Source organism: Corvus moneduloides, chromosome 2, assembly GCF_009650955.1.
Source record: "Corvus moneduloides isolate bCorMon1 chromosome 2, bCorMon1.pri, whole genome shotgun sequence".
NCBI classification, from domain to species: Eukaryota; Metazoa; Chordata; class Aves; order Passeriformes; family Corvidae; genus Corvus; species Corvus moneduloides.
The window spans coordinates 3439536-3463356 of NC_045477.1; the positions used below are offsets into that span (position 1 = coordinate 3439536).

At 37.9% G+C, this 23821-nt stretch overlaps 1 long non-coding RNA gene across 1 annotated transcript in view; it reads right to left on the reverse strand.

Annotated features, from left to right (window-relative positions):
* Positions 1-23821, reverse strand: part of LOC116437709 — a 183535-nt gene that overhangs the window by 121059 nt on the left and 38655 nt on the right. Inside the window, exon 2 of the long non-coding RNA XR_004237427.1 lies at positions 11480-11599. This is a non-coding gene — a long non-coding RNA (uncharacterized LOC116437709). The remainder of the gene's footprint in view (positions 1-11479; positions 11600-23821) is intronic.

Genomic DNA, 23821 nt, shown 5'->3' on the forward strand with positions numbered 1-23821 from the left:
GGACCAACCCAGGGGCTTTCTCACTTTTACCCTTCTGATTCTCTCCCCCTTCCCACAGGGGACTGTGAGCAAAGAGCTGCACAGGGCTTACTTGTCAAAAAACCACAAAATAAACACATTTCAACTAGGGAAACAGAAAATATGAACTGGACTTCTTCAGGTCCCTGGGAAAGCAGTTCTTCAAAACCTGATATGAATATATTTGATATGTGCATTTTAGAAATAAGACCATATGCATCCTAATTTTGTACAGGCCTGATAAGAGCACATTTCCTTGGTGATGTGAGACATTGACATCTCTGAGACAGCCTGAGCACCCAAGTGAACCAGGAGGGTTAATGAGTGGATCACATGCTCTCCATTCAGGTGTCTGAATACCAGCATATCTTGGTCCTTGTGGATATACTACGAATACAAAAACAAACTTAATGACATTTATTTACACCTATGCTGACATTTTTCTGCATGCAGAGGAAAATCATCAACATATTTTCTTAAAGGTCAAAAGCCTTTGAATAATATATTTCACTGCATGGAATGGATACTCTCTGGTATAATTCAATTGCTGTGTTTACCATGTGTTATCCCTAAAAACCCAATTCTTTACCCTTTTTAATATACTGGTGTGTTTTCTTTCTTTTATTTCCCATTTTGGAATCATAATCTTTATTCTCTCAGCATATAGCATATGCTTACTGTTCAGTTTGAGTTGACATATTTTAATTTGCATGGTTTTCCTATCCAGTTTCTCTACCAACATTTATTATATTGTGGTGAATATTACAAGTAATGGATACACCTTCAAAAACAACAGCATCCTCTTTGCTTCTCTCTGAAAATTTTCTTGTACTTACATATTCTTAGATATTAAAGACACCACCATTTTTTCCTTCATCTGGATGGAACTAACACTAAGCATTTTTAAATTCATTCAGCATTTCTCTTTAGGGATCCCACTTCTGTACATTTGTTTCTGAAAAAGAAGACTGCAGCGAGACGTTCTGTAGCAAGCAGAACATCAGGGGTAGAGACTTGACTGCTGTACGAGTACAAGGATGGTATCAAGTATTTTTATTTTAATCAGTTACATTGTGCAGGATGACATTTCCAAATCTGCTATGATATCTGCTGTTCAGCCTCTAAGTCTGTCCTAATCAACTCTTGCATGCGAAACAACAGGGACAACCTTATTCCAGATGGCTGAGAGACAAAACTTAGCTGAGGTCAGAATTTAGCAGAGAGGAAAAAAAAATGTAGTAGAAATTGCACCATTAAAAGTCTCTGTCACTCTCATCAATTTTAATAGTTTACAAGAACTTCAAACTTCTTGTTTATTCTTTTGCATTATTAGCTTTTGTCCTTTAATTAATCTTTCAATTTTATTTCATTTAATCTCTGTTATTTCTTATTTTGATAATATATTTAATGTATTATATTACTAAGGAGTAAATATTTAATAAAGCTCTGCAAAGCCCTTTTCCCAAAGGGTCCTGAGAACTTGGCGACCTATGTAGCCCTCCTCTCTAAAAACCTGAGTACAATCAAGCCACATTTGTGCATTTTCATGAAAACAAAGTCAAGGTCAATTCATTCTACCCAGGGTATGTTTCTGGGGAGACCACACTGTTATGGAAAAAAAACCAACACAGTAATTAATTAGTGGCTGAAGACGTTTTTTAGGCCTAGAAATTAGGTAAAGTTCTCAGGCTGGATGGTCCCCCACAAATGCCCAAAATGTTTGTGCTTAACACCACCAACTTCTCCCTCTGACAGTCCACAGGCTGTTTTTTTGCAAAGATTATTTTCCGTAGCAAAGGTACCTGACTTTAAGCAAAACTTGCTTTTGCACCAATATCTTCCTTCCCCAGTATTCCTGCCACAGTTACTATGCCAATTGCTTTGGTATGAAGCAACAGTGAAAACACTTGCATTAAATTGATATTATTTGTATGAGGTTAAGCTACCTGAGCCCTAAGAGTGGTTCAACAAGTGACAACTTTCATGGAGACTTGAAGGAATAAGTGGATTTAATATCTTAAGTGATTACTCATCTGATTTCTCGTCTAAAGATACTCATTGATAAGGCACCAACTAAGAATCAACCCTGTGCCAGAGGGGGAAAGAAAAGATTTAAGGGTGCAGAAACAGAGTTTTGTTCTGGGATGGCTTTCTGGGATGGACACTGTGCAATCTCCACCAAGCCTGCATAATCAGAGAAAGAACTAAGTCTTTGAGTTCCTACATGCCAAGGCAGAATTAATCGTCCACAAAGAGCAGCAGAGAGAATTTCTTCAGAGGACGTGCATCTTCCCACTCACAGACACAAGTGGCACTTGGCACACTCCTGGAGCAGGGAGGATATCGAGGTAGGGTTTGAAGGAGACGCACAAAAGCAGAAACACAGCTTTTTCTCTTTCAGGAAAAATAAAAGTGGATCTGGGCTTGAATCATCCTTCAGCTTTCTGAACAGTGGTTGGGGTCAACAGAAACCTTTATATAAAAAGGGGTGTCACAGTCAAAATCCTGCTGTGAGCTAAAAACATACCTTGTAAGTAAAGTCGAGAATTTACTGTTGTAACCTCTGACATGTTCGTAGCAGAAGCAATGAACTATGATTAATTAACATTTAATCATTACAGAAACAGAAAATGAGAGACTAGAGGGAAAATTCTTAATAATAGAGTTAAAATTATTATATGTACATGCTTTCTATCTCTGGGTTTTTTCTGGTGTCCTTCACTGCCCCTCTGGATATTAAAATTAATCTGTCTGATGTGTGGGGCAGGAGGTAGACAGTGACTCCTCAGCATCCTGAGTCCCCTTCTCTGGAAGGAGTATGATGTTGGTGATTTCTTTTTTGTCCCCCTTGTGAATGCGCTTGGGGTTATGTTTGGGTATTTGTTAACACATTTTTACACCTTTCTTTATCAGTGCACAAGGCAACATTACATCCAAATATACTAGAAAAGGCTTTACTTGTGTTGGATGGTCACCTTTGGTTTCTTTGCTGTCCTAAAACTGTTTATGCTCAGTTCCAGGTCTATAATCTTTAGGTGCCTCCCCATTTCCCTTTTCCTAAACATCTCAGTCTGTACTCCTGTAAATACCCACTTGAGAGGAATTGGCCGTAATCCAAGGACTGTCTCCCTCCACACTGCGTCAGAAATATTTCAGTCCACACTGAGTGACTACTTATTGCTAATATCTATGTCAAAAATATGGCTATACCCACTAAGACAAGCAAAGGAAAATGCAAAACACTGCAGTTTGGGAGGAAAAAGTTCTGGCACTGACCAACTGGAAAGCAGCGGGTCCTGGCACACACCAAGCTGGCCATGAGCCAGCAATGCCGTCCTTGCAGGAGCAAAGAGTCAGAGACAGACTCTTCTCAGAGGTATCCAGACAAGAGGCAATGTGAACAAAAAAACCACATGAAATTCCATTTAAATGCAACCCAAAACTTGTTTTTACTGTAAGGGTGGTGAAACATTGGAGCAGGTTGTCCAGACATGCTGTGGGGTTTCAATCCTTGGAGATATTAAAGATATTCTGCTTGAGCAGGGGTTTGGACCACACAATCTCCACAGACCTGAATCTCTCACAGATTCTGTGAGAAGTGAAACAAATCAGCCACAGCCTCCTGACAGGCAAGCCAAACCAAACTCCAGCTAGTTAAAGACAAAGTCAAGGCAAAGAAAGCTTCGCACCTTCCAGTTTGGAGGGTTTGCCACTTCAAATGTGTGTTTCTATTACAGGAAATACTGCATTTACTGGGCTACTGAGGTGTTCCTTTGCTTTCATTAAGAAAAAAAATAAATATCACAGGTGTAGATGAATAATATATGAAAATATTCTATTTAATTTCCTGTATATCTCTCTTCACTGTACCTGTAGGATTCTACACAAAATAAGCTTTGCTCCTTTTTAATTAATTTTGTCTAGTGTCTCACATTTATGCTGTAAATAATCCACTGATCATGAATTCTCTGTTTGCATTGAATAAACCATTATTGGAGCAACATGAGAAGCATAAATGGTTTGGACATCAACATTTCAGTATTTTTAATTTATACTTGTTATTTAGCATTCAGGCACAGAACTCCTCTGGGGCCTTTTACCCACATCCTCCAAATCAAATAAAAGTCAGACTTCTGAATAAGAAAGAACTGCTGAGCTGACCATGCTGTTGTGCACTAGGGCAGTGTCTTTTTCATTCTGTTTTACACTAGGAAAAAAAACCAGATCATTTTAAAATTATTCGAAACATAAAATTATGAAACCATAGTGCTGAGTTTCACAGTCCTCAGGAATTTCACTGTGGTTTGCATTTCATTTCGTCCTGGAAAGTTTGCATTTCTTTCAGGGAATTTAAGCTCTCTTAGGTTACACAGGAAAACTTAACCCTACAATGAATTTTTAATATGTACCTTCTAAATAGGATATGGTCTAATTAATTCTTTACTCCCAAGTACCCACATTAAACAGCTTTATGAAATGTTCATATATCCCTAGGAAGCCCTAAATAAAAAAACCTGAGATGCATCTAGTGAGTTAACTTCTAATTCTCCTCTGTGGTTAGAGGCAAAACAATGAAAAGATGCAATGATATTTGCCAGTTTGCTCTTTTTTACCCATCAGATTGAGATAAGGTGATGTGAATTTGTAGGTAATGAAAACACCCCTTGCAATTTGTCGACGTTAACTGAACCATCATTCTAAACACACATTATTAAAATTTATTGTTTCTGCACAAACTTTAATTTCCCTTATTATTGTTTTCTCATTTTTCACTCTGACCTACTCATCCCCATCAGCTGATGCACATGTTGCCCATCTAAAATGCACTTTTGTCTTCTTTTTTTCCCTCACAATATTTAACTTATACACAAGATGAAAAATGTATAAATTAATAGACATCCACCACCAAATCTACTCGGAAAAATGACAGCACTCTCATGACAATATAAAATTTGTGTTTGCTTGGGTTTTTTTAAATGAATTCTGTGTGCACCTGATAAGCAGTGGATCATAGAAGCTCATATCTTTTAGTACAACAGGAGCATAACAGACTTCATGAAGTCCATTTTTTGACTTGAGTACAGCAGCTGCTGGAGGTCACTGAATATTTTTAAATGCAAACTTGTATCTCCTACGAGACAATTCAGCATATCTAACATGTACCCTATCTAAATATTCACAGGCACTTTCTAATTATTTTCAGGATATATCCTGGCATGACAGATCATGCTAACAGCTTCATTAACTCTGCTGTGCAGCACCACTGCATGGACAGTGTGCCCAGCCTAATCTAGGCAAGAAAAACTGTGCAACTCCCCAACTTCAGCAGGATAACAGCTACTCTCTCTCTGGATGTTAATGAGATTGGAAAAGTTTCAGGTGAAGCCATCAGAACATTAATACAAACTGTACTGGTGCTCTATGCAGTTATTTTTTTAGCAGCTCTGCCTGCGCATAGCATTGTTCTTTCATTAAAGAAAACAGATGATGACGCCTTTGACACAGTTCCTTCATTTACAGATTACACAATAATGGAGCTTGGTGGTGTCTGTTTGTAATAATGAAAATTTCATTCAATTCATGTTTAGCTGTGAAAGATTTGATTTTTTCAGTAAATTTTTACCTAAACCCTCACTTAGAGATGGAATAGATGGCCTAGAGATAGCACATTCTTTTCTTCCAAGAATCTCTAAAATTTCAAGTTCATTCATTCACTTTTCCAAAGCTAGATTTCTATAGCTATGGATTACCACCAGTAATAGTTGCTGGAAGGAGGAACAGTTATTTTTCACTGTTTGACCTAAATTAATTTGCCAGGAATTGTTTTGTTTGTAAAACAGCAATAAATAGCAGTAATCTATGTTTCAGGCTTTCCTATCCTTAGTGGGCCCATCTGTATTACAGTGTTTTAACCCAAGTGGTGAGTTGTAAATGGTCAATAAAATTGGAAATTTAACAAGATTTTAAAAAATAAAAAAGAAAAAAAAATAAAAGAAGAAAGAAAAAACAAAGCATTTAGACATTTGCTTTGACACCCTATTCAAAATATAAAATACTAAGGAAAGATCAGAACAAGGCAAAGCTACCCTTTCCACAAAACACCACACAAAACTGACCTAAAGTATTTAATGTTTACATTCCAACACGTTTTAAGAATAAAGTTGATGCCTGAGCTGATGTCTTCTCCAAGGCAGTTGTTTTTTCTAGCTGCTGGCAAAGCTGCTGTGTCAGACTTGATTATCTACTAAAGTTTACACAACCTTGTCTTGACTCAGTTCATTTTGTGTGCAGTTTATGCATTGATTAATTGCATAATCAAGCTGTGGCAGCATCAAAGGGGAATCATCTTCTGGCCAAGCCTGAGAGAGCTGCATTCAATCATCTCCAGCTGAAGTCACAAAGCCAAATTCAGCTCTGGCAGAAACAGGCAGAGCCCCACTAAGTCAATAAGATAATCAAAGCTTTGTAATTAGATCGATGCAAAGAACAGCAGCAAGGCCTGGCAGAAATCTGCATTGGACATAGGTCCAGATATACCCAGGGCTGACTTTGTCCTGGGAATTTTTCGTACCTTTGAGCAGCTGAGCTGAAGCAGAAATTCAGAGCATTTATGGATCCTGCCAAAGAATATCAAGAGAGGCAGGCATATATAAAAAGGAACATATTTCACTGTTACCTGATACTTCAGCCTTCTCTGTCTAATGAGAAGCACAGCAACCAAAAATCCCATCTCAAACCTGACGAACTCACTGAGTATAGGATGTACTTTTATATGCAGAGAAGTAGAATGTATTCAAAATTCAAGTCTATCAAGACATATCCATCAGACAATCTTCAATGTCTGCAGTCTGGACACTCTCTTAAGGAAATACTACTGCTCAGGAAGAGCTTCTAAATGATAAAGTTTTGTGCAAAAATTTTAAAACCTTTTAAGAGAGTTGTAAGATGTTTTCTGATGTTTCTTTTGGTGAGTGAGGGAAAAGGAAAATTCTGACAATACATGTTATTTTAGCCCCAGTTTAATTCCCTCAGGAAAAAAAAATAAAAAGGAAAAAATAAAAGAGTCTGATTTCAGAAAAGTTTTCACCAGAAAAAGTAGGGAATTTTGTACAGAAGTGTATATTCTGCACAGTGTATATGGTCATGTTCTCTTTCTCTGTCAGGAAATGCACTTTGAACTCAAAGGCATCTTCTCAAGAATCAGAGTCCCATCATGCTGGGACCTGTGTACTGACAGAAAATTGCACTTCCCTTGACCACAGAACTGTGTATGATCACACTAACTTCCACAGTTATGAAATGGCTGAATAAATCAAGGGTGCTTTCCTCTGCTGGAACCAGATATCAGCTCCATATTTCAAATATCACCATGCCACAGCAGAGCAAGTGCTCTGGCAGCCTTGGGGAAGGCTCCAAATTTTTACTTAGAAACCTTTTCTCTTCTGTTTTTCAGTGTGAAAATATCAGTGCTACTAATGTACTTCTACTCCAATATCAGGAAGAGACAAGAGAGAAAATTAGTCACCTTGAGTGGAAACCTCAGTAAGTCCAGGGCATATGATTTTGCTGAGGTAAAGCAGAATTTGCAGCTTTCAAGGTTTGGCTTGAGAACTGTTGCTTAGAGGAAATTGAGACAAATGTGTTGCTTTGCCAATACCATTAAGATAAAAAGAGGCTTGTATTAAACAAGAGTGTTCCACTTAGATCATGCACCCAGTTAAAGCTGGCCATCTCAACCTACCCATCGAGCAAAGAGCCCACTCTGATCCTTTTCTCAGGAGTCAGGCTGAGTTGAGCTGTAGCAATTTCTGAACTACAAATGTTCTGAGCTGATGTGGGCCAGCTGCGCTTTAACTGAGGCCAGAAGGCATTAACTATTTCACTACTGCTTCGCTGTGCACAATTCATCCCACATGTGCACCTGTTGTGACAATACACAGACCCAAAGTGCTGGGATAATTGGCCAGTGGGTAAGTGGCCTAATCAGCTGTACAAAAACATCAGTAAAAACCATCAGAAGTAAAGGCTGATAAGCAGAAGGGGAAAAAAATAACCCCATGGGTTATTTTTCCCTTTTGAACAGGCAAAAATATTTACAGCTTTTCCAAAGTGCTGTCACACACTGAGGCATATCAAGCCAAGCGTTTTAGTAGCCTTTTAATTTAGGACGCCTGAGTGACAATACACGAGCCACAGTGAGTGGCAGCCATTCAGTGCAGTGGGGCTCCTCACAAGATTAAGAACTAATCAGTGAGCTCAGCTCTGATCCCTGTTTCATGTCCCAGCCAAAGGGATCAAGAGGGCAAGGGATCAGCATGGCACAAAGGTACTTGTCAGCAGACACTGCTCAGAGATCAGCGTGAGGGTCACCCACTGCGAGGATTAAACTCCCCCAGAGGAGGGGGCAGTGGCAGCCAGGCAGGGAGGGAGAAAATGAGAAAGGAAGGAGATTTCTTCAACAAACCAGCCAGACTGAGAAGGGCAGGGTGGGAAACGGGGCTGCTTATTAAATGGAGTAACTTAAGGTGACAGAGTTTCATTTTTTCAGAAGGTCTGTAGCACCCAACTGAGACATACTTTTAGTGAACACTGTCAGCTCATGCCTGCCCACCTCCCTACCCACCAAAGCCTCTTTCTGCTGTCATCCTATAAAAGAAAAAGCTCCCCCAGGTATCATAACATTGACCAAAATATATCTGGAATACAAAAAGATTCAAATATATACGTTTGGGAGTATACTGAATTCAAAATATTTTCACCTTCTGACAAGATCTAAGCTTTCTCCCAGGTGTTATCAGTGGAAAAGGAAACAGATCATGTGAAGACTGCCTGAGGAATCTAAAACTTTTAAGAAGCAGCTGGAAAAGGTGTCAACCAAGGGATTACAATGGATTAACCTTGAAAAATTCTATTCTTCTCAGGTCTGTCTGCTCATAGTTAGGTACCACAGGTTGGCTATTAATAGATGTACTGTAAAGGTAGCAGTATTTCAAGATATGTGGTTATCCTTGGCCACCTATCTGGGAGGAGAATCAGTCCCCTTTTTGTACTAAGTTTCCCTTTAGCTCTCCTTCCCAACTTGTTAAAAACAAACCATGGAAAAAACACCCACCAAATCTCTTAGAATACCAACATGCACACACACAAATACACCCCCTTCATGCTGCATTTCTACAGCATACATTGAATTCTTCTGCTGTACCTTCTACAACAACCATTGACTACATAATTGAATACACCTGTAATTATTACGTTGCTCCTCTAGGAGATTGACCAGCAGAGCACATCAGCAGATACAAAACAAAGCTTTTTAAAAAAATCTTTTCATTAGCAGACACAATTTGGTCAGTTATTTCTACAAAGAAACCTCGGCTATATTCGCAGGTCGCATACAATTAACTTGTTTTACATATTTAACATTCAAAACCAAACTTGTTCGACAAGACATACCAGAGAGGTTCCTGGAGATCTAAAATCCTCCCCAGGACCTGCAGATTGTTAATGTTCCTGACACACATTTTAACTCACAACCTCCAGTGCTCAAATTCAAATATTTTGTTTACTGATACCCTTGTTAAGCTTTACTAGCCAGCTTAAAATTTAAGCTGTTTCCAACAACTGGCACAACACAGAGATACATTTATTTTAAGACACGTATTACCTATGCTTAAAAGTGGAAAAGAGAAAAAATATTCTACTCCCCTCCCCTCAGAGCAGATTGGTCACCAAAAGAATTTAAAACCCTGTTAAGAGGAATTGATGCATGGAAAAAATACTCTTGTTATGTGCATTTTAATTAATCACCTCCATAAAGCTCAAAGCCATCTGTTCAATGGGTGGTGAGGAGAAAAAAGATGAGGCTGGAGAAGACAATCGTGATGGTATTCAAGTGTACTTAGAGTGGCAATTGCAATACAGAGGTATTGGGCCAGCACAGCTTTGCAGAACATTTAATAGAATATTCCCGTACTTAAAAGAAAGGCTCACAGAGAACATGAATATTTTAAGGGGAACAAATTCCTAAAGCAATAGTAGGTTCTGTTACAGCAGCAATCAGTTTTCTATTTGAAATGCTGACAAAACCTTGAGTAGGAAATTCAGCCTTGACAGTGATCCCTAACCACTGAACCCCTGCCTGCATTCCAGGACATGGAATGGGTGGGTTTCACTGGAAACTGTCTCTTGAAACCTGCATTTTCTCCCAGTTTGGCAAATTCTTTGCGAATATAAAAGCCAAAATATCATCAGGTGAGGGCCTTCAATCCCACTTCAAGTAACACATTACACACATCTCGCAGGGAAGTAACATTTGGATTATAAGGTTGCATCCATTTCTGAAGGCTACCGATCCCAGCAGCAAGCAGAGACATATTATCTTAAGGTTTTTTTATTTCTTTGGGGAACAAAGCTACAGAAAACATAAGAAAACTGAGAATTCAGTCTGATCCTAGATTCTTCCAAAATGGTTAATTCACACCCTGAATAATAATTGCCATAATTCACCCACTAAGTTTATGTTTAGAGCCTTGTTACCTAATACAGTTTCCCAAAAATAACTATACAGCCAAACTGCTATTCCCATAACATAATTTGATATGGCAAAGCACATATTAACTTTTTTTTTTTTTTAATATCCTCCACAAAAAAATTTGAGTGCTCCACTGCATTCTCTGGAAAAATCATTAGTCAGTGTATACATTAACATAATTGATATGTTGAATTGATACTTGAAACAGCTCACAGCTGGTAGCTTGCCGAGTGAGATTTTATGATTTTTCACTTCACAAATGCCTTCTCGGAGAATTTTCCTTGTGTGCACATTTTTGCTTTGGAAAAACTAACAACTGGCAGGCTTTTGAAGTGCTCCACGGTAATTAATGACTCTGATTTACATGTCTACAGTACATTACACAGACACATGTCAGGCTGTAACACTGAGTGCTTAAAAGCTCTGATTCCCCCATCATTGGTCTTGGATTTGCACAGAACAGACACCAACAGCAAAAATTTTACCCAGCTCCACAATGGCAGGGACCGTGACAGACTTTCCACCAAAATATCCCCTGCATGTGACATCAGCCAACCCACAGCTCGCAGGGGGAAGTCAAGACATCACCTGATGCGTTTTTAGGACAAACCCGAGCTGGCAGAGGGAGCTCATTGCAGATCAAACCTTTTGAGCTGTATGGTTGCAGTTGCTGTCACTTGGCACCAGGAACATAAAAGCCAAACCCCCTTTTTGTTGAGCCACAGCCCAAAGCCAGCTGGCAAAGCATTTCAACCCCGAAAATCTCCCCAAACTTCAGTTTTGATGTAATTCCACAAATGCTCTAAGCTTACTTTTTTTTTTTTTTTTTTTTTTTCTGATTTTCTTGGGTTTTTTGGTGTGTTTGTTTCAAGCCCTTCCTCACATCTGACCTTTACTCCTTTTTTAAACAAATGGAATGAACTTGGGACTTACCAAACCAGCTTGACAGACCTTTATGACAGTTGTTTCCCACCCTGCAGCAAATTCATCCCAGGATGGAGTGGTGCTAACACTTTTTTCAGCTTTCTTCCGTAAGATTTTGATACTTTTTACCTGAAAAATAAAATAGAGTGAAAATATGAAAATAGGGCAGTCATCTTTAAGCTTGTATTTTAAAAACAGCAATCAGAATTCTGTGATTTTTGTGCTCTTTCCCCCCCCCAAATAATGTCACATTTCTTTTTCACTTAAGGAAGCTTAAGAAGAACAGAGTGTAGTGGGTAAAGCACCCCTGAAGTCTTACACTTCTTCCACACATCTACCTTCTTTAGGTGCCTTTTCTCATCTCTGCTATCAACAATACCTCATGTGGGTTGCAAATGTCACTGTGAAATACTCACTTTTTAAAAGGAAAAATTATTCTCAAAGAAATCCAAGGAAAACCACTCACTTTAAACATCCCATTTCAAGCAAGAAATTTTCCATCTCACAAATAAAACAGTTTTTCTAAAAGCACGCAAAATAAATCTGGTGGGTGAGTCACAAAGACCTCACAAAACTCTGTTTTTACAGCTATATCGTTGAGACCAAATTAAGCTTGACAGTTTCCTTTAAAATAAATTATTAAGTTAGAGATCATGGAATAAATAGCACTTGATAAAAAAATAGCCTTCTTATTCTCTAAAAATGTTTAGAATCAGGGAAAAGAGATCTTAATCTCCAGCTGAATGAAATAGATCTATCGAGGTTAGAAAGTACCAGTGGATGCAATATGAGAAAACAGCTCTGCATTAATTTCATCTCTGCTTTCTAGAGTGATAAAGGATTTCTTTCCTTGACTTTTTCTCATGCTATACAGGCCAATTCTAAGGCTCTCTCCCACTACACATGCCAAGTTATTTTTTTGTAATGACATGAGAAGGAAAAATGCATGCTTGGTAGGAAAAGGGGAGCAAAGAAGCTCTACTAAATCAACACTTGTTTAGATCCAAGGAAAAGAGGAATCCTATTGACACAGACTCATATAGCAGGATATCTCTTCCTAAGTAAACACCTGCATGATCTCCTTGCTTGAAGGGAAATCAATTGAGTTGTGCTTATCTCTTAAATTAATTATCAATTAATGAATTCTATGTATTTATTAAATTTGTTATTAGTATGTTATTCTTCATTGTATTCACTCCTTTCCTAATAATTAAATATTTGTTTGTGTCTCCAAGGCTATTAAAAAGATATCCACAAGAGTAATTATGAGGACATTCTAGTCCCTTTTACCTCAGAAGAGATAAGAGATTTTCATGAAAGTGTCTGGAAGTGTCTTTCACTGTTTCAGAGTTCATAGACTTTCCATTAAAATAATAATAAAAATTATAACAGTTAAATGGCCATTCCAGCTCCAGAAGTTTTAAGATTTTAAACACATGAAACAGAAGGGAATAAGATTCCCACAATGACATGAAATACTGTAGGAGAGATCACTTTCAAATCTAGGTGTCATGATGACAGGAAAGCTGAAATCCATGGTTGTGAACAGTCTGTGGCAGCCCAGTGACAACTGAAGCTGGACAGACTGAGGATATTATTTGAGAATGGGGTTTTGACTTGCTCCTCTACAAAGACTGATTAATACTGGAATTGAGGGAGGAAATGAAACCACTTTCAGCAATTCTCCCAGTTCTACATCACTTGGCTGAAACCCAGGAACTGTAATGTGTAATTTTGGTGCTGGAAGACTCCTTTAATTATAAATTGAGGGGAAGGTGGACAGCTCTGGAAGTGCAATGGCTTAACTGATCTTGCTGTCCTACAAATCCCAAGGGACTTGTGACATTAGATTCTGCTGGCTTCCTTCAGGAGACAAATCCTTTTCATCTTAGAAAATACCCATGAGCACATCAGCTAAAATATGTACTGACTTTTAAAAATATATCACTTTCAGTTTTAATTTAGTCAACTTATGTGTACAGTTGGCTTCAATGGTCTTAGAGGTCTTTTCCACCCTAAATGATACTGTGATATTTGCATTTTATGTTCTTATATTCTGGTGTCTTTTCTGTACCAACTTGAGCTATTTAGGATGTGTGGTACAGTATATAACGTGCTGTATAGAATACAATTTCATATCAGTATAGGGAAGTAGATACAAGCACTTCTCTAACAATTTATCAAAATGTTCCATCAAAAATAACTGTACAGGTGATGACATGAAAATTACATAAATCAATATAAAAAAGCAATAATGAATATCAGACAAACAAGATATTAGCATATCATAGAGAAGCAGAGGTAAAGGAGTATCTCAATTATTAAAAGCTTTCCAACCAAAAGAAGATGCTGCTGTCATTGACTTTTGATTTTATACAGTCACAGTGGTGCAGTAAGATGTCACAAGGTCAAAAGATCAAATGCTGTAAATAACTGGTCTTCTCTGTATTAATGAATACTTAGAGAATAAAACCCAAGCTTTGTATTCAAGAATATCTCTATTTATCCAAGCAGCAAGCCAAAAAAAAAAAAAAAAAAAGCCATTATCAGAAGCAATTATATTTCTTACTGAAAAACAATTAGTGAAGCAGTTATCTCAAGATGAGATAAAGACCCAAGCTGAAATGCTGTGATTATAATCACATGGCCTGACTAAAGGCTGCCTGCATGCCTGCCAGACACAGGAGAGGTAAACCCCTTCTCCCCCTCTGTATTCACTATACCTGAGGGTCAACCACCTTGCAGGATATTCTCCTTCGCCTTTTAACTTCTTCCTACCAAATGATCTCATCAAAATACTCCTCTGAACAGCTATTCTCCAATCATTTCCTCTTTCTTCCACTTAGAAAGAACCATAAAAATAACAGAAAATTTCCTTCTTCTAAAAAAAATTTAAGAAACAAACATTGCATGTGACTCCTAAGTAAATATATTTCCTGATTAAAGGCAGAGCAACTCCATCTGCTCCATCTCTGTGTAGTTCCAGCATTCAGAGAGAATATGTGAGAAACCTGTCAACACTCTGTAAGAGGAGGAGGAATATCATCACACAATTTCACTGAATTTCATAACCAGGCATAAACAGCTGAGTCTAATGCCCACAGGAAAGAAAATATTACACTTTAATTGGGTAGTCTTCTTCAGCAGAGAAGAACCCACAACAGGAAGTACAACAGGAAATAGATCAGGACATAGAAGTTTAAAAGATCTCTCATCCAAAGTATTGCTATCCCTCAGAAGCAGAATATCAGACCTGGGCGAGGACAGCGGAAGTTAACAGGAGAAGTGGCACCCACTGGTGACACAGGAGCTAAATAAAAAGGTGAGATACAGCAGTAGGAATTCTCACCCTGGGTTATTCCCACACTGACTTCCCTGTTTCTCTTGGAGTTAAAATCCCTCTTAAGTAAGATAACCACAGGGTTGTCATATCCTTTAATATTTTATTTCTTCTAAGAAAAAGCCTATGAAGGGTCAAATCGTTGTTTACTTGGAAGTCCTTAAGCCAAATACTTTTTTACACTTAATGGTGTAGGAAAAAATATGGCTGATTCTGTGTACCAAACACTTCATCTGTTTGAATAGGAGCAGGAAGGAGGGAGATACTCATAGTTTCAACTTTCATCACCACAGGGAACCTGAAAAAAACATGCAAAAAACAAATTTTCCCTGCTGTTGTCTATTCTACATTACACCTATAAAATTACTACTGAAAATATACAGTGGAAACAAAGGATTTGGATGCAACAGAAACCACCGGTTATGACAACAGAAAAGGCAAATTCTTGAGTGCATGTTATAAAAGTCTCTACTGGAGGAAAGGTTTCATGAACCCTGGTCTGCTCTGCACTCTTCTTATGATCTTTTAGAATGATGAATATTCCAGTTGACATAAATTTCTTGTTCTCAAGTCACCCTTATGAAAATTAGGCTTTCAATATCAGTACTCTGATTTTAATTAGTTGCCAATACCTCTCTCCTCTTATTTGTACAGATATTTACAGGGCATTGCCCTTTGCCGGTATTGTGACAATATGGTTTAATATGAACATCCTTCCTCCTGTATTTCTTTTGATGGGAGATATCTTAAAATAGTTTAACAGTCTCATTAGACTGCACTAACCTCCTCCACTACAGAAAGAAAGAAACCATGCTGTACATCACCAGCCTTCAAGGACAAATCTTAAAGGCTTCTCTGTCCTGCTTTGAGCCCTCAACTTATCATTCATAATGAACTTTCCTGCCAAAAGGCACAACTGTCAACAGGTGACAAATCATTGCATCAAGTGGCAATTTTTCACTTTTGTTGCTCCACTTTCCTCCCTGGCATCCTCTTACAGGATACGTATTTGCTACAGAAATGAATGCATGATGTATTACCAGCCCTTAATTTCTCCAAATTCACTTTCCAAATGACATGGTGAACTTTAGGTTTTGCTCTTACGTGGGCAGAGAGGGATAGGACAAGGGAGAATGGTTCTAAACTAAAACGCAAGAGATTTAGATTAAATGTTAGGAAGAAAAACTTTGCTCAGAGGGTAGTGAGGCACTGGAAGAAGTTGCCCAGAGAATTTGCCCGGAGAAGTTGCCCCATCCCTGGAGGTGAACCTGTTAATGGATTTTCACTTCAACAGAAAGCAGAGGTTTAAAGGGATTGAGATGCCACAGATGTTTGTACAGCTGACACTTGCAGGGAACTTCCCCACCACAACATGGGACAGTGTGGGAAGTATAGCAGGTTCTGGGATATAGGGATGCAAACCTGTGTTGCAGGGGTCCTGAGAAGCAACCAAGGGAAAATTTGAGGAGAAAGAAAGAAAAACGCACACAAGAATCATAGTTAAAAAAAAAAAGCCTTGCTACTTTTGCTGTTCACAGAATGCTTGATGTTTTAAATAAGAAGTTATACACATTGTATGGTCTAAAAAAAGCCAAATAAAACCTTTGGGAACCAAGTACTATCATGGCCAAGCACATAAGTACTCATCCTTGTGTGTCAGGGACTTTCAGAGGTGTGTGACGTGACTACCATTGGCTTTTGAATAATCTCCAGCGGACATTGATCTTGAACAACTGTCATGAACATTCCCATATAGTTCCTCATTCCTGGAGTTGCATCAGTAGGCCCAAGGCTTACTGGAGAGTCCAGGAGATCTACTCCTAAAGAGCTGCACCTTTCTGCAAGCAACTGTGCTGTGGTTCTGTTAGCACAGTTTCAAAAAAATATTTAAGGAAAAAACATGAGTTTTCTTCTGGGATATCATCTATGATCATCCTGGAAGCCAGACCCTCTGGCCTTTCTGTAAGGAACACCAGAATTATCCTTCTCCTGCCCAAACTCGCGGCCTTCTCCTTTCTTCTGAAGAAAGTGACCCCATGACTTTTAAAATGTGCACATTTTTGAGCTCTTCCACTAAACCAGGTTGCTCCCAGACTCATCCAGCTTGACATAATCATAGAGCGAACAAATATTTAAAATGCACACTTTGTTCCCAGAAAGCAATGAAGAAGGCTCCTTTTGATTACATACCTAATGACACTTTCCACTAAATCCTCATTTAGCAAAGCACAGCATTCTACCTGCTCTGGCCGTTTCAGTATTTCCAACTTCCTGGTCATGCTAATAATTTGAGGAAGAAAAACCAAATAGCACAGGCAGAACTGTAAAAGATGGGACAAGGGATGCCATTAGCCCTTGTCACATCAAAAATAAAGTAGGTAGATCACATCCAAAACTACCTGTCTGCCAGAGTAGTAGCACTTGTACAGATTATCTTAGACCATTATGAGCACACAAACCCAGAAGTGAACGTTGTTTGTGCTGAATTTTTACATCTTGACATTAGCAGTGCTTTTAAGTGGGATTTTTTTGTTGTTGTAAAGGTTAATAAATCAAGGAACACACATAAGCAATGCAGTAGCAGCCTTCACACATGCTGGGCAATTATGCGTGTAGGGAAGACAAACAGGCAAACTGTTCCAGCAGGATGAAATACTAAATTTTCCACAATGAAGGATTTGCCACTGCCTTGCAAAGAAGGAGAGTGAGAGAGCGATGGGGAAGCGAGTCAGGAGGGAATTCCACATGTGATTTACTAACACACTCACAGCGCATTTACAGCCATTAAGGCAATCCTTCCTCCAGAGATTCCTCTAATGCTCCCACTTGGATTGTCAGGAATGAATCCTCACAGCTTCACGGGACTATTATGCTTTGACTGTTTGAATTGTCAGCCCTCTCTCCTGCACATAAATGTAATTCTCATTACAGCTAAAGAGGTCGTGTGGAAGCAATCTAAGGAAAGTAAAATTACAGATTGCTGGTCAAAATTAGCTGTTTACTCCATGCTATGCCAGGATTCATAATTTGCAATTACTTAGTTGCTCAGAAGGCCATCCACACCTAGGAAATGCCAGCTGTCACCACGTAGAGCTGATGTGCACTTGTACGATCAAAAAACCCAAGAATTAAAAAGGGAACTGAGTGAGTGGACCAGCAATGGCCCTTTCAGCTGCACCACCGATGGTAAATAGAGGCAACCATACAGTGAGTGCCTGGATAAAGGAGTGTCTGACCTATTTCTTGTCTATTTCTGCCCTATTTCTTGCTTATTTCTAGACTCTTTCTGGCCCATTTCTTGCCTATTTCTGTTACACTGCAAGTTCTGGCATATGGATACACACCACGCATCAAATAAGCATCTACTCAATTTCTACAAACCCACTGGAAACACACTTTTAATTTCCAGACTTTCCCCTTGATTAAATAAAGTATTTAAAGACATATTCTTACTCTCAAGTAAGCCCTTCAAAACAGGGTAACATACAAGTTGATATTTAGAGCACGTATTCCTTTAGACAGTAAAAAATGAAATTCAGGATTAATAAAACAAAGTAAATTACTCATTTCTCCCAAGCCCTACTTAAAAACTGTATTTTTCAGGCAATACAAGGGGTATGCATGGATCATGAATGAAATATTTCCATACACAGGAGTCAGGGTTTTTTTTTCTGCATGCTGTTACTGGATGGAAAGCACATTTTTCAAAAGAAAAAAAAAGAAAATGTAAGAAAAAATTATAAAAGCAGGTAGAACTTATTTATTGAAAGATCATAATTGGTCTTAGTACGCAGCATTCATTTAGAAACTGTCTTGGGCTTGCTAAATTAAATGTAAGGCTTACAAGGGATGAAATATTTGAAGAACACAGGTGGTTTTTATCCTCAGAAGCTGAAAAAAAACCCCTTCTTCAAACTACAGAAAGCCAAATGCATGGATGGAGCAGTTAAAATGAATGTTAGGTATTACAGCACATAAAAGAGTAATCCACACTTCACAAAAAAAAACAGGTGGATAAATGGATTTCCTCCCTTGGTTTGCCAAAGTCAGAGCTGGTCACTTTTCAGAGTATATTGTAGAACCTTATAAATATGATTTTTGCCTTCTCTCTCTGTCTCACACACAGAGAGGTCAAAAAGAAGGAGCACCTTGAGTAGCAGTCAGGAAATATTCTCTGGGGACATAACTGGTGACCTATGATCAGCTGTGGACATTAATCTAAAGTAATCCATGCTCATGGTTAAAAAAATTCTGTTTAATAGCCACAGAATACTCTTTGATAGATCAGTATCACATTGTAATAATGATTTAAGTAAATTACATTGCAATTACTGAGTTAATAATGACCTAAACAATACTCAGGCAGGAATTTATTCTTTCTGAGTTCCAGATTTGGTCACATAAAGTCTTTTTCCTGGTTTTTGTCCTAAAAGTGACATGAGAAATGCAATTTAAAAGGAATTAATTAAATATGTTTGTGTTTGTATTGCAGGAGTAGCTGATTGGCAGATAAAGCCTTTCCCTTTTTGGTCACAGGTAGGAATTAAGTTCAGTCAAAAGTGGAACAAGTTTTTCAGTGCTATGTGAAGCGAGGTAATGTCTTCATTGTATTTATAATATGTCATACATGAACTCCCTGATTAGCTTGGTCTTTGCATATTAAGTGTTTTAATTAGTTAATTTTGGGTTACACAACTTTGAGTGTTAATGTTCACCCATCAGTCCAGGTACATATATCAAGTTCTGTTATTAGTGTTTTCACTTGTTCAAAGCAGTTTATCTGCACCAGTTCCAGTTAAAATCCCCTAGTTAAAAGTGTTCCAGTTAAAATTCCCCTTCCAACTTTAAAAAGAGTTGTTTTTCTCATTCTCTGTATACTTTTGCAAATGTTTTAAGATGTGTTGGATGTATTTTAATATTTATTTTAAGGGTTTCTACTTTGCTCAGAACCAGCTCCAAACTCCAGTTTCTAACAGCCAACAGCCAGTTTTAGACCTTTAGCCGTTGGTCTGTAAGTAAGCTCTATGGCAACCTGAATCTTAATAAGGGCATGTTACCACTCTTACTCCAGCTGCTACTACCCCCCTGACAACGACGAGCTATTGGTAGACAGAGATAATCTGTCAAAAGGAAAGCACCAATCACTTAGGACCAAAGGGGTGTGCCATGGGTGGTCCGTGGGCGGACTGGGGCGGAGCAAGGGCACTAGAAAATAGTGAGTCAGCCTCAGAGCAGGGGCAGAGCACTGCAGATTTAGCTGTGGTGGGTGCCAGTGCTGGGCACTTAAGCCTTACTCCTATTTATGAGCTTTCAGTAATTTTTCTCTGACTTTCGGATTAGCTGAAAGTCAGCCCAGCACTGCAAGTTTTCCACCGGAGGTCCAGTGCTGTAAAAGCCAAAAGATCTCTAATCCCTGCGTTCCCGGGAATACCCTTTTGAGCCACTAGGATCCCAAAATTTAATATTTTTCTGATTTTTGTAATTTTTCAATCTTTCTGTTTTAATAAATTACTTTAATTTTTCTAAGAGTTGTCTCGTTCCTCACATAATAGCCAAATGCTGATGTTCAAATGAAAAAAAACCCAAAACAATCAATGAAGATATCATTACCACCAATTTTAAGAGAGAATCTAGAGAAATTCCTGACTCTGCATATCAGATCTGTGCCATACTTTCAGAGCTCTTCCCCTCCAGTTCCTCACCTTCATAATGCAGAATCTACCCATGGCTACATCTTAATCTACATGACAGTCAATAATTGGGGAAAAAAAGAAAAAAAGAAACACCAAAAAAAGGAAAAGGATAGAGAGAAGAATTATTCTAAGTATGACACATTTAAGCCCTTTATCAGTAAAAAGTAGTCATTGTCAGACCCCCATACAGTAAGTCCCCTCCTGTGCAGCTCCGAAATATCTTAACTTCAAATTTGGCTTTTAAACAGGGAAGAATTCTTTCCAATAATAAGGAAGAAGATTCAAAACATTCTTTTCCAATTGCAGAAAATTAAATACCTGTTTCTATTCAAGATACATAAAATATGTTTTGCTCTGATCAAATTTATTTAAATTATATTAAAATGCTTAGCATACTACTTTATTATATATACCCAAAATCATTTCATAATATATTATTTCTGTGAAGAGATTAAAATATTCTGCTGGATGTCTGAATTGTTTGAGAGCAGAATAAATTCCATTATGGCCTCTGCTCACATGACTTTCCTTTCTTTTATTTTTTTAGTGCTTGTCAAGGATTGCAATTGTTTGAAGCAGTTGTTTTAAAAAAGTGTTTTCCAAAAGTTTGAAGAGATTCAGCTGTGGTTCCATTTCATGTTGACCAGGGCTGGTGTGAAATATTTTTGTCACACAGGTACAGGGATCAAGGGCAATGAAATCTATGGCCAATCATTAATATTTTTAGATTTCATTGCAAAGATCAGGTGGACAGGTTATTGAACAAAACTTACTGCAGCAATAAAGACAATTTCGTTCTTGTTATATCAGTGGCAAATTATTTTTCATCAACTCAACATTTATGCATTTTTATCAGCACGTTGACTTTACTCTGAGCTAACAGGGGCTTTACATTTTGCTCTTTTGTAAACTTACGCAAATGCAGGAATTGTTTAAATTAGAATATATTGATTCTAACAATATTTTTCAAAGTCTAAAGAAAACATGGAAGGAAAGACTTTTAAAAAGTACAATTTACTAGAGCTCCAGCAGTCTAAACATCATTTTAAAACAAAGACATTTCAAGAGCTCAAACACCTTTAGTTGCTGGTATGGGATGAAATAATATTTCTGGTTCTGCTGCTCTGAACTTAAAGGGGACAAAATCAAATGTAGTTTAAGCAGGTGTCTGCCTCCATGAGAGTAAAGCTTAGCACCCCAATTTGGAAAGAAAGCAATGTTACCTTTTTTAATATTGATTTTTGTTTTCTCTGATATCTCATCCAGGAAAAATACGTTACAAAATGCAGATGTAAACTCTGTACTGTGAAAAGTAATTTTACCTTGATATTAAAAATTACATCAAGGAGTTAAAATACAGAAATCTTGTCATCAAAGGTTTTCCACGCACAAGCAGGCAAATTTAAGCACAATACTGATTTCTGACTACTGAGAGGGATTTCCATCTCAGCTGTAACCACGCATTAGCTCCTGATAACACCTTTTTTTCTATTATTATAGATGTCCTTAAAAAGTGAGCCCAAAGTCCTGAACAAAGCTTATGGGTATTTTAGGGCTCCGGAGAAGCAGAGCTGATCTGTGAGCAAACTGTTAGCAGGAGCTGTAATTCAACCAGAGATCACAATTCCTATCTGAAGGACTTCCCCAGGCAGCCAGCCCTGAGGGGGTGAAAAGCCAGGAATGAGCTTTTCTGGATGAAGCTGCAGAGCAGCAGCGAAATATGGGTCTCAGCCGAGTAAATCCCTTTCCCTCCATGGGGAAAAAAGGCAAAAACTCTCTCAGGTCAGAGTCAAATGAAGGACATTGGCAAACTGCTAATGCAGCCATCAACAACATCCAGAACACAAAATTCAAATTACGAGTGTTGCATTATTATTAAATCTAAGAGCTGTCTCTCTCTGTACCCAGCTCATATGCTGATATTAGTGATTTTCTGAGTACGCATTTCCACAGGGATTCCGTCTTCCTCCTCTCTCTGTGGCTCAGGTTGCATTTGCTGGGAAGAAACCATTCCAAATGGGAACACCTGAGATTTGATGATTCGGCTTGTTCTGGGAGTAATGTAGATGGAATTAATTTATCCTTAACTCTTTCCCTGCAAAAGCATCTTGATTCTAGGCCTACGTCTATGTAGGCCTAAAAGGTCTGGGCCTAGAACAGCTTCAGCTAAAGTACTGTGGTTATAAAAACATCATTTTGATGTTTTCTGTACAAAAATTGAAAATAAACAGATCTTCAGAGCCCTCCTCAGCTTAGACAACTCAGATCTTCTGACATCTTGTGCTGGACAGGGAATCCACTACACAGAAACCCTTACGGAATCTGCCACACAGTCTCCCCCCAGTAACAAATATATTATTTTCTTCCTATTGAATTCCTTTAAAACAAGAAAAGCCACGTAAAGCTTCCTTATGGGAGGACTTTAAAATTGATTAAGCCAGATGGTTCCAAAGACTCTTTCTGCAAATTCATTTCTTTGTAGGAAAGGAAGAAGGAAAAAAAATCCTACATTAATTCTCCAGAGCTATTAAAGAAACAAAGCTAACCTTCTTAAATTTCTCAATGGCAATGAGTATCTCTCAAAATATCTTCAATTAAGTAGTTTAATTTTCTGAATCCAGCTATTATCATCCCACGCAAATTTTACCCCAGCTTTTAGAAAACAGTACTTTTTTTCTTTTCTAATTGACAACATTATTATAAATTAAAATCTCTGTTGGAGCAAAGGTTAAAAATGTTATGGTTATGTACTGGTTCTGAAGTGGGAAGCAAGACTGTTATTTTCAGCCAGCTACAAGATTTTTATGATCTTCAGCAAGTTAATTAAAGACCAAACAATAGGAACCTTCCAGCTTTTTCTTTTCACTCTTTGGTTTATTAATACATATTAAGCTTCTGGAGCCAGAAATCTTTTCATATTAATTCTACATTCAGAGCTTGATAAAATAGTCATTCCTTCCACAATACCTCATTTTACCTCAATACCCACACAATCTAGTAGCAATAGCAAAAATCTCCTAAGAAGTTGCCTGCAGGAGAGAATTATGAAAATTCAAATGAGTGAAAAAACAGAATCTTTTTAAAAGTGCACCTTTTAGTCCATTGATCATACAAAATAATTTTAGTTCATTTCATAACATTTCAGCAACATTCATTCATAACATTCATTCACCATTCAATAACATTCATTCATACACATGAAAGCAACCTACCATAAGTGGAAAATTGCAGTAAATAAAAAGGCAAATGGTTCAGTTACTGTTTGCAATAACTTAATATCTGTGAACAGCCTTTCTTTGTCAAAGGCATGGAAGGATA